This window comes from Aspergillus puulaauensis, chromosome 8 (assembly GCF_016861865.1).
Source record: "Aspergillus puulaauensis MK2 DNA, chromosome 8, nearly complete sequence".
Classification (NCBI taxonomy): domain Eukaryota; kingdom Fungi; phylum Ascomycota; class Eurotiomycetes; order Eurotiales; family Aspergillaceae; genus Aspergillus; species Aspergillus puulaauensis.
Window position 1 is genome coordinate 1,698,738 of NC_054864.1, and position 14,030 is coordinate 1,712,767.

Here is a 14,030-nt window from a genome sequence, read left to right on the forward strand (position 1 = left end):
ATTTACTTTATAAATTTAATTATATATTAAATCTTATATAGTATCTAAATAAGATAAGATATTTTTAATTTAGTTAACTAGTATAACTACTTATCTTTAGTAAGTACTTTACTTAGAAATAGGATAAAATATATATATTTTTTTTAAAAATAATATTTTTTTAAAAATAATATTAAAAAATTATTATATATGTAATTATTAATATTATTAATATAGTATATTATAATTCTATAATCTTTATTAAAAATATTTAGATTAATATAAAGTATAATAAATAGATTAAAATAGTATAAAAATTATAATTTTTTAAATTAGATTTATAAATTATTAAAAGTAGTAACTTTTATAAAAATAAAATTAATTAAATAAATATTTTTTATATATTTTTATTTTATTTATCTTTTATAAGATACTTTTTTAAGAAATAATATTTTATATACTTATAGTAGATTAATATATACTATAAAATATTTAATATAATAATAAAATTAACTAATAAAATTTATATAATACTTAAGATCTTTTAATATATATAAGAATTCTAATACTAGTATAACTTTAAATTTTTTAATAGAAATTATTAAGCTTAAAATATTAACTTATTATTTTAAAAGTTATATAGAAGAAAAGCTAATAAATACTTTTATAAATTCTAGCTTAATATTTATATATTAGAATTAACTAAATATTAGTACTAAATACTTAAAGTATTCTTCTAGAATTTTTAAAGTAATAATAAATAATATTATTAATATAAGCTTTAATAAATTTATTTAATATTAGATATAAGATATAAAATTAATATATTTTATAATAATAATATAAAATACTTCCTGTTCTTAATAGAATATAATTACTAAATATTTTTAATAAACTTTTTTAATAAGTTATTAATAAAAAAATTTAGTAATATTAATAATTAAAATAAATTAATAGTTATATATAAGATTAATAATATCTTATTATATAGATATAGAATAATAATTAAGTTTTAATTTTTTATTTACTCTATATAAATTAATTATAATATAGCTTTTTTATTTTATTTTATTAATTTATAGATTAATAATAATTTACTAGATAATAAATATAAAGAATTTAATAAAGATATAGTTAATTATAATCTTTATTTTATTTAGATTATAAAAAAAATTAAAGATTTTATTAATTATTATTTTATTAATAGGACCTATATAGTAAATATAAGATTAAAATAAGTATTATTCCTAATTATTTTTTATAGAAATCTCTATCTATTAGTTTTTAAAAATATTAATTATTCTAATATTAGAACTATCTAGGTTAGCCTAAATATTAAATTAGTTAATTAGGTATTAATATTATTTAATTAAAGATTTATCTTATTTATAATAGATAGTAATACTATTTAGTAAAATACTTATATTATTAGAAAGTACTTTTTATTTACTTAATAATTTAGATAAATTAAGATATATATACTTTTTATTTTTAGATTTATTATTATTTAAGATATTTATAAAAGTATTTATTAAAATATATTCTATATAATATTTATATTTATAATCTAAGCTAGACTAAAAATCTTAATATATATTTTTAAGATTAAAATTATTATATAAATCTAAGTAAAACTTCTCTAGTTTCTTAGAACTATTATTAAAATATAAAAATTTAATAATAAGTAAATAAGCTTAGTTATTATATATTTAATATAATAAATAATAATATAATTATAATTAAATATAATAAATAATAATATAATTATAATTAAATATAATAAATAATAATATAATTATAATTAAATATAATAAATAATAATATAATTATAATTAAATATAATATTAAAATAAGTATATTTTTTAATTAATATAAAAATAAAACTTTTATTAATTATTTTAATAGATATAAATTTATTATTTATTAGATATTTATATATTAAGATCTTACTGGCTAGTTCTTAATTACTAATAACTAGTTTATTATTAGATATAAATATAAAGTCTTAGCTAGTAGATAAAATTTTTTATAAATATATAAATAATTTAATATAAATTAATATATATATAAAAGTTTTAGATTTAAATAAATTATTATTCTTTATATAGTATTTAATAAATATAATAATATTTTTATATAATCTAATAATAATAATTAATTAGTTACTAAATATTATAATATCTTACTTAATTATAGTTTTTATATCTAAGAGTAATTTAGTACTAGAATTCTTAATTAAAAAATTATTATAGATAGTTTTATAAATATAAAATCTTTAAATATTTTATTAAAAAAATATAGATTAAATATAGTATATATATTAGAAAAATATTTTAATCTTAAATTATTAATAATAATAGACTATTTTATAGATTTAATTTTAATTCTAAAAATTAAGTATAAAAATTTAGTATTATTAATAAACTAAGAATATCTAATATTAAGTATAACTTTTTTATATATTTTAATTATATTTATACTAGCTAGAATAACTATACTTTAATAAGTTTATAATAAAATAGTATTTAGTTTATAATTATAGTTAAACTTAATAATATATATTTTTAAAAATATTATTATAAATATAATACCAAAAACAGCTATTAAAATATTATTTATTTATAAAATAGACTCCTCTAGTTAACTAGGATTAATATAATTTAAGAGATATTTATATAAATATTTATATAATTTATTTTTTAATTTAAATTTAGTTTAATATATAGAGTAGACTAAATATAATACTTAAAATATTAAATTAATATTTTTTTTAATACTAACTATTATAGTATTAGTAAAATTAATATTAAATCTAGATTTAATATTTATTTTAATATTAACTTCTTCTATAGTACTGCTATAGTATATAGAGAAATTAGATAAAAAATATTTAATATAAATAATAAATATAAATAAGACTAGAAATCTAGTTAAATTTATAAGTAGAAATATAAATATTATTTAAAATATAAATATAATAAATTATTCTATATAATAAATATTATTATTAAAAAGTATTTTAATTTTAGTATTATAGATATAGTTATTATTTAAGTATTAATTTTAAAGCTAATAATTATTATAATTTTTACTATAATTAAAGTTTATTTATACTAGCTGGTTTTAATAAGATTCTATAGAGAATTTATTATATAAAAATCTTAAAAAATTAATATTAAAGTTAGAATTAGATAATAAGCTTTAACTTAGGATTTAATTTTATTATAAATAATAGTTTTAGCTTTAATATAGATTTTATAGAATATAACTCTAATTATATAACTCTAATTATATAACTACTAGTAGAATAGTTAATATATAGAATAGAATATTAGATTATTTTAAGAATAATACTAATTAGTAGGTTATTATTATATATTATTCTAATTATAAAAACTATTATTATAAGTATTACTATTATAATAGAGTTTAAGATTATTATTATTATTATAAGATTTATTTTTATAAAAATTATATTTAGTAGATAGGTTCTATTATAAGTATTCTTTATATTTAAGTTACTTAAGAAATTAAATAAATAAAATATTAGTAGTAGGTTTAGATATATCTCTTTAAAAATAAATATTAAGACAGGTCTAAATTATAAACATCTAATTAAATAAATTAATAATACTAGCTGTATAGCAGTAATAAATAATATTCTTAATAAAAGATTAAAGAATACAGCCGGTCTTAATATTAAAATAATTATAATTTAGAATATATAATTTCTATAATACTATTTAGAGATTTACTTTAAAATAATATAAAAGATATACTAACTAATCTTATTCTATAAAAATAATATATAAAGTAATTTTTTTTAGATTAATAAATTATAATATAAACTAGTATAATATAATATTATAAAAATAAGCTTAAATATTTAATTTGATTATAGATTTTTTTTATATATTATAATATTATAAATATAGTCTATAAGTATATTTATATTTTTATAATATATAGAATTATATTACTACTTAACTAAAATATTATTAATTATATTAAGCTAGAAGAAACTAATTTTATCTATCTTCTAGTTATCTATATAGCTAATAATAATATTAGAATTAATAGAATAACTAGTAATTAGAAGACCTCTAAGTATTTAAGATTTTTTATTATTAGTAGAATTAGTAGGAGCTCTAACAGCTTAGTATTAAGATTATAATTAAGATTAAGCTTTAATAATACAGGCTTTAAGCTAGCTAATATAAGTATTTATTTATTATAAAATAAGTAATATATCTACTAGAGTAGGCTCAGGCTATATTATAAATACTTACTAATTTTAATTTATATTAATATTAAAGAAAGTAAAGCCTTGGTTATAGTTATTATAATCTTAATAATTATTATTAAAGTCTCTAAATACTAAATCTTTAGAATAGTATTAATTTTTATATCTTATTAGAGAAGTAGAGTCTTATATTATTATAATAGTAGTTTATTTATATAACTTATTAAAGATAATAAATAACTTAATAGTAATAATAAGTAAAATATAAAATTTTTTATATTAACTATTATTATAAAGACTATTAAAGTTATTTATAGAATTAAATTTAGTAGAACTAGTATAATTAAAGAATCTCTTTAAAATTAAGTATAGCTATAAAAGACTTATAGATTAATACTTTTATTAATAATAAAAAGATTTATTAATAATAGTAATAAAATAAGATACTAAATATATAGTAGAAGATACTATAATAAAAAAATCTAAAAAAAAAATAATAATAGAAGAGATAGAGGATTTTTTAGTAAATTTTTTATTAATAATAAATAAAATAGTAAAATAACTTATTAAATTTAAATAAAATTAATTACTAAAAAATAGAGTAGACTTAATAATATTAGTTTTAAGAATTTAATTATTTACTATTTAATAAAGAAAAGTATTTATATTATTAATTTTAAAGTATTTAATTAAATAATAAAACTCTTTAATAGCTTTATAAATAATAAAATATTCTAATACTTAATTAATAAAATATAGAACAGTTTTTAATAATATAAAAAAAATAATAATAAATAATAAATAAATACTTTAACTAGTAAACTATCTAATAAAATAACTAATAGATTAGTAGTAAGTATTTAATTAATAAATAAGTTTATTTAAATATAACTCTAAATAATTACTTAATAAATTTAATGATATTAAGAATAAGAAAAATAGATAGTTAATAGTTTTACTTATTAATATTATTTCTAGCTAGTAGTAAAGCTATACTAAGTAAAATAAGCTTTAATAAAAATAATTATTAATTAGAGTCTTAATATAATAATCTAATAAAATACTCTAGTAAATATAATATTTAAATAATTAAAATTTTATAGGATTTAGTAATAATAATTTCTAGATATCTTTAATTAATAAGATATACTACCCTTATTATAAGACAGTAATCTTAATAAAATTAGTAAAGTATTAATTTAACTAAATAATAGGATCTAAAAAGCAGAGCTAAAGCTATTTAGTCAGAATAACATAAACCTGTTGGTATACAAACATGATAAATAACAGGAGGCCTTCAGTAAATATTGATACGCGATAACTAGGTCAGTATCGTGACATAAATTCTTTATCTAATATATAAAAAGTATAATTTAAAAAATACTTATAGAAAAATAATCTTTATATTAGTATTTTTATTTCTTAACTTAGATTATTATTTACGCTATTATTAAAGATAGGTATAGTTATTTTTACTCTTATTTATTTATATATAAAGAATCTTATTTTATATTATATATAATTTATTTATAAGATCTCTTAACTATATAATAAAAAATTTATAAAGACTTTTTTATATTAAATTATTTACTATAGTAGATTCTATCTCCTATATTTCTTAAAGTATTAGGTTAAGATATAAAATTATAAGTTAAAAAAGACTTATATTTATATAATTATTAATATCTCTAAATATCTTAATCTTTTATATAAAGCTGTAGTAGTTTATATAATTAATTATATAATAGTATTTCTTCTTTATAGATATTTATAATAATAGTAGATATTTTAGAGATAGTAGTAATAATAATAATTTATTATAATTATATTTTTTTATTAATTATACAGTACTTAATCTATATTAGATTATTATAATTAATTTTTTTCTCTATTTTTTTAATTTACTTGTAGAAGTTGAAGTTGTTGGGAAAGATGCTCGATTAAGCGAGGCGGACGGCCGTACGGAAATAGCAGGTCTAAAATAACTAACTAATTATTAGCTAAGCTGAATTAATACTAGTAAAGCAAGGTAATAATAAGTAATAAAGATAAGTAGGCGGGTATTACTATAGATAATTACTATAAATATAAGGATTTTCAAGAATATAACAGCTTTATTAACTATATAATAGGATTTAATAGCTTAAAGATTACTTAATAAGCTTCTTAATTATAGTAAAATAAAGTAATTTTACTATAATTAAATATATATAATAAATAAATAATAAGAATAAGATAGTTAAGACTTAAAATTATACTTAATAAATAAATAAAATATTAAATATTAGGATTATAAAATAATTTAAATTTAGTAATAACTTCTTTAATACTAATAAGATTTTTTTTTTAAATTTATTAATTATATTTAGGATTATAACTTAATTATTAGATATAATATTTAATAAAAAGAGTATATTTTTATTTATAGAGATATATACAGTAGTTAAGTATATATTTAACTTTATAATAGTTATTATTATTAGAAAAATATATATTAAGTATAGCAGAAGATTTAGTATATTTATATATATAAAAATTAATTATTAGAGATATAGATTTTAATTAAGTAATAGAAATAACTAAGTATATATTCTATATAAAAAATAAATTAAATAATTTATATATAAATTATCTAATATAATAAGTAATAGTAAAGAATCTAGTATAATAAGATTTTAATTTAAAAAAAATATTAATAATAGTAGATAAATTATAGCCTTTATATAAATAAAAATAAACTTATAACTTAAATTTAAATAATATAGATATATAGTAAGTATTATAAATATATTTTATTTAAATACTAGTAAATTTATATACTTTTTTAATATTAAATAAGAACTAAAGTCTTATTTAAAAAACTTATAAAGTATATTTTAAAAAATATAAAAATTAAGACTAAATAATAGTTAATAAAATATCTTATTAGTAATAATATTTTTAAAACTATTAATTATAATAATAATATTTAGTAGAAGACTTAACTATATATATTAACTAGTAATATAATTATAATAAAATATAATTTTAATAATTTATATTATATATTCTAATTAGTTATTTATTTATAAATAATATATAATTATATAATACTAGGTTATATTAACTATTTTATATATTACTTACTAAAAGATAAAGGTAAACTTGCGGTCTTAATTTAAAATAATATAGTAGAAAATATTCTAGTTATAAACTTAAGAATATTATATTATAAATATATTCTAATATTTAATAATAAAAGTAATTTATCCTGAAAAAAAAAACTAATTTATTTTATAAACTTATTAATAATAATAAGTAAAATATTATATTTTTATTTATTTTTATAAATAGTATAAAAAATACTATTAATATTATATATATTTAAAAAAAAAGAAATAATAAAGTCTATAATAAGTATATTAAATAAAATAAAGATAATAAAAATTAGTTAAAGATTATTATAAAATTTATATTTTTATTTAGTATTAGTATTATATAATAAATAATATAGAATATACTTCTTTAAAAATTTTTAATCTTTATAAATAATAAGACTCTTTATATTTTATATATATTTTTTAAAGTCTTAATAGTTATATTAATTATAAATCTTTTTAAAAACTTTATAAGCTATAGAATAGGGAATATAAATCTATAATTTATTAATAATAATAATATTATCTTTAAAATTATTAATAATATTTTAGTATTTTATATATAATAAATTATTTTTAATTATATAAAAAAGCTTAGTATTAATACTATTCTTTAAAGTATTAAGAATTAATAAAATATAGTAGTTATTTAAATATTTATTCTTTAAATATTCTTTAAACTTATTAATAAGTTTAATAGTTATAAAAATATAGTATACTTTAATATATAAACTATTAAAATTTAGAGATTATATATTAATATAATATTTTATTATAATTAAAAATTTTAAGAATAAATATAATAAAGTATTAGGAATGATATTAGTTTTTTTAAATTTATAATAAATAGTAAGCTTAAATTATTATAAATATTAACTAGCGCGAACTAATTAATAGTTTAAGTTCTTAATAATAATAAATTAAAATAATAATTATTTTAAAATACTAATAGTTAATAAATAATTAATATAGATAATAATAAAATATTTTAATAATTTAATATAATAGTAAACTTTATAAACAGCTTATATTAAATAAAAAACTTTAAATTTAATTAGTTAATAGTTATATTTAGTACTAATAAATAAATAATTTAAAAATAGAATAGATAAAATCTTTATTTATATAAAAAAAATAAAATAATTAATATATTTATTTTTAATATAGTAAATTATAACTCTATATATAATATAAGAAGTATTAATATTAATATAAAATTATTTTTTAGGATTAAAGTATATAAAAAATTAGAGATTTTAAAACTTATTTTATAAATTAGAAAATAATAATAATTTAATAATAATAAACTTAATAATAGCAGTATACTTTATATATTCTTAATAAATATAATCTTTTAATAAATTATTTTTTAAAAACTTAGTTTTATATAGTTATAGAGGTTTACTTTAAATAGTATAATATTTAATTTAATAATAAAATTATTTAGTTAATTTAAGATAATATTTAAGATTTTATAAAATAATAAAAAACTTTAATAAAAGAATTATTTTAAATTTTTTAGTAGGTATAATTAAACTAAGAATATTAACTCTTTAACTAAATAATTAAATAAAAGAAAAATTAATAAATATTTTTAAAGATTTAATTTTAATATTTAGGTTTTATAAATAACTAAATACTAGGCTTAAGTATTTAATATATTTATTTAGTATAATAAAAATAATAATTATATTATTAATATATACTTAATAAAATATTTTAAATTTAGTTAGATATAAATTCATTTAATATTAAATAAAAGAAATAAAATTAATAAAGTTTATAATAATTATATTAAAGATTTCTTAGTTATAGTAGCTTATAATAGTAAGATATCTTTAATAATCTTAATATATTAATTATTAATAAAAAAACTTATAAGTATTAATAATAATAATATATTTATATCTATAAATAAATAGTATAATTTTTTATTATATTAAAATTAAATATTAATTAAGTTTTATTTCTTTATTTATATTATATAAGTTTATAATAACACAACCTTTATCTTTATTTATTTAAATTCAGGAATCGAACACGGTATACTAAATAATAAATATAAAATAATTAGAAGATATATAAATAATAATAAACTTAAGTTTTCTAGCTTTATATAGTAGATCTAGAGTTTTATTAATAATAACTTAGTTTTTTAAAGATATTTAGTATACTTTAGACTTTAGTATATAATATTTCTAGTCTTTTTTTAATAAGATTTCTATCTATTAGGATTTAAAAATATATATAATTAAATTAATATTTATTTTATTTCTCCAGATATTAAAATAAGAAATAACTTTAAGATTTTTAATATAAATTATAACTCTATTAGATAATATTTTTATATTTTTTAATAAGATATTACTTTTATTCAACAGATTACTAATATTATAATAAGTTTCGGTTAATAAGACTTTAATAAAAGTATAAAATATATTAATAAATAACTACTTAATATATTAGTAATACTAGTAATTAGAATTAAATTTTAAAATAAAATAAGTAGAGTCTTAAGTTATACTATTTAATAAAAAAAGATTATTATTTAATTAGATATACTAGGATAAGTTCTATAACTTTAAGTTTTATAAAAAAAAAAAGTAAATTTAGAGTTATTAATAGTTTCTAAATACTAGTAACTAGGCAGAATAATAAATTTAAAAATAGAATTAGATACTTTAATAAATAAAAACTAATTATCTATAAAATAAGTATAAATATAGAGATATAACTTCAGAAATATTTTAGATTTAAAAATTAAATCTTAATTAAATAAAGTAGACTTTATAGATACTAAAATCTTATATTTTAAATAAAAAAATATTTTAATTCTAGATATAATATAAATTTTAATAAAATTTATTTAATTATTATTTTAATAATAAACTAGAATAGTTATATTCTAATATAAATAAATAATAATATATTATTATTTAATATTAATAACTATATCTTTATAACTTATAATTTTAGTTTTAATTAGGAGCTTAGTAGTAATATTAGCTATATAAATAAATATAGAAATATATATAAATATAAATAAAGTATTATTAATTAGTAGATATAAAAAATAAAAATAAAAATAAGTATAAAAACTAGATATATAATTAAAGCTAATATTATTAATAAAAATAATCTTAACTATTTTTTTAATTTTAATATTTAGAATAGTATATAGGAAGTTAATATTACTAATTAATTAATAATAATTAATATTAAAATATATTTCTTTAAATAATTTAGTAGTATTCAGACTAACTATAATATTTATAGATCTTTAGATATATAAAATACTAATATTAAATAATTTAATAATATTTAATTTAATAATAATTATATTTAGTAAGCTTATTATAGATATTATTTTATAAGTAGATTTTACTTTATTAGATTTATTATATAAATAAAGAAGGTGCTAGTATAGCTTATTATTTAATTTAAATATATTAAAGTAATAAAAGTAGATAATTAAAAAATATAAAAGTTTAATTATAATAAAATTAGGTAGATTCTTTATTATAATTAAATATTCTTACTTAGCTTTAATACTAATATAGTATATTTTAGTAAAACTAGTAAAAATCTTATTTTTTTTATTATCTAAATAAATTATTTTAGTAGTTCTAACTTTAAATTCTTTATAATAAGTAGGGTAATTATTAGTTTAAATAAAGAATTTAATAAAATAAATAGAGTAAGTACTAATTTTAAAAAAAGTATATACTAATTTAATATTTTAGTAAATAAGTTAATCTTAGGTACTAGATTTAGTAGAAGGCTATTTAGTAAGATAAGTATTTATTTAATTTTATAATTAATATAGATTTTAGGAATTATTATTAAAGTTTATATTAGTATTAAAGCTAAGTAAGAATATTTAATTATAATAAAGAATCTACCTAATTTTATTATTATTAGTTTAGTATATTAGATAGGCATAGTCTTATATTTAATAAAAATAATTTTATTAATATAGTAAAAATATATTTATTAATATAGTAAAAATATATTTATTAATATAGTAAAAATATATTTATTAATATAGTAAAAATATATTTATTAATATAGTAAAAATATATTTATAAGATATTAATATTATAGTCTAATAGTATATAGCTGGTACTACTATCTAAAAAACTAATATAATAGACAGCTATATTACTAATTAATATTATTTTATTAACTATTATAATTACTATTATAATTACTATAGTTATTTTACTAGAATAATAAGTTATAAGATTTATTATCTTTAGATTTATTTTTATTACTATTTAAATCTTAAATACAGCTAGTCTTATAATTATTATATTTAATAGTAAGAGTCTACTATAAATATTATTTTTAATTTAAAGTCTTAAGAAATATACTAAGTAGGATATCAGCCTTAAGTTTAAAAATATATTATTATAGATTTATATCTAAATAATTCTAAATAGTAGATATCTAGTTAAATTAATTATTAATTTTAGTAGTATAATAGTAATAGATAATATCTTTAATAAATACTTATATAATTTTATTAATATAAATATTAATATAGATATAATATATAATATATAGCTTTTAAAATATTTAGTAAAGATTTAATTTAAATTATTTAAGAAGATATAGAATCTAATTTTTTTTAAAGAGTATAATATATATAATAATCTTTTTTAAAATATTAAATTAAAATATAAACTATTAGATAGTAGTACTATAAAGATATATTTAAAAATTAATCTTAATAAAATCTTTACCTTTATAAAGAATAATATTATAGATATAATTAATAAAAATATTAATATTCTTATAATATATAGTATTATATATATACTTTATAAAAATATTATTATATATATTAGACTAAAAATAACTAATATTATCTATCTTTTATATACTAGTAATATTAATAGCTTTAAATATAAAGATTATATTAATATTAGTATTACTATTAAGATTATTATTAAATAGATTATTAATATTTTTATTATTAAAAAAGTCTTTATTATTAGAAAATCTATTACTAGTAGTAGGATAGTAATATAATCTAGAATAATATTTATAATATTAATATAATTTAAGCTCTATAATATAGATATTAATAATAACTTAATTATTTTATATAATAACTTATATCTATTATAATATATATATAAGATTATATATAATAAATTTAAGACCTTAATTTATATTTATAAATAGATTTATAGAGTTATCTATATATAAATTTAAGAAATTAATATTTCTGCTAGAGCTAGTATTTAATATTATATAAATATTTAATATTATTAGATTAGTATTTAGTAAGTTTATAAATTAATAATAGGCTTATATATATAATAAATTTAAGACCTTAATTTATATTTATAAATAGATTTATAGAGTTATCTATATATAAATTTAAGAAATTAATATTTCTGCTAGAGCTAGTATTTAATATTATATAAATATTTAATATTATTAGATTAGTATTTAGTAAGTTTATAAATTAATAATAGGCTTACTTTTTTATATATATTTAAGATTAATAGTATAGATAAGCTTTAAGTTTAGTACTAAAATTAATAAAAAATATAATAGATAGATTAATAAGAGATTTAAATTAAAAATATTTAATTAGAGTTATAGCTTTAGCTAGATTAAATAATATTAATTTAAAAATAAGTTAATTAATTATAGTTAAGAAAAACTTAGTAATTCTTAATTTAAAAAAATTAAATAATAGATACTTTTAAATATTTAATAAAAATAATATTTAATAGACTTAAATAGAGTAAATAATAGATAAAATATTTAAAAAATTAAATAATTTAGAGCTTATTAAAATAGAAGTAGATAATATAAATATAGTTAAAGATATACTAAATTTAATATCTTAATAAAACTAATCTTTAAGAATAATAGTCTTAGCTTTATCTTTATTAATAATAGAGAATATATATAATAATATAATAAATAAAGTATATAAGTAAATATTAAGAAAATATATTAGATTTATATTATTAGTTTCTAGAATATCTATTAATCTAATTTACTCTAAGTAATCAGGATGCTAATTATAATATATATTTTTAATAACATAATAAAATTTATTAATAGTAGTATTAATTAAAAAATAGTTAATTTTCTAGAAAGTAGGATATTAATAAGTTTTTATAGATATAAATATAGAGATATATATAATAATAAATTTAATAAAATAAATTAATAAAATATTAAATTATTAGATATAAAGACTTAGTAAGATCTTATAAAATATTTATAATTAATATTTAAGTTTAATAAGATAGAGCTCTAGGTTTACTAGTATTAAAGTAAAGAAGAGATTTAGAATATAAAAAAAAAATTAAAATATAAGTTTTTAATAAATAAAAAATATATTTAATAAAGCTAAGAATAAAATTAATATAAATTAATAAGTTAGAAGTAGAATTAAATAAAAATAAAATAATAAATAAAATAAAAATAGAGTAATATAGTAATATAAAATATATTAGAATATTAAAAAATAGTAGAAAAGTATACAGAACTTAAATTTTAATTTATATAATAATTTATTTAAAAAAAACTTAATAAAATTAATAAAAAATAATTATTTAAGATTCTGATTAATAGACATGCTACTAGATTATAAAAATTAAAATTATTAAGAAAGATACTTAATTAAGTAAGGCAGACAGCTA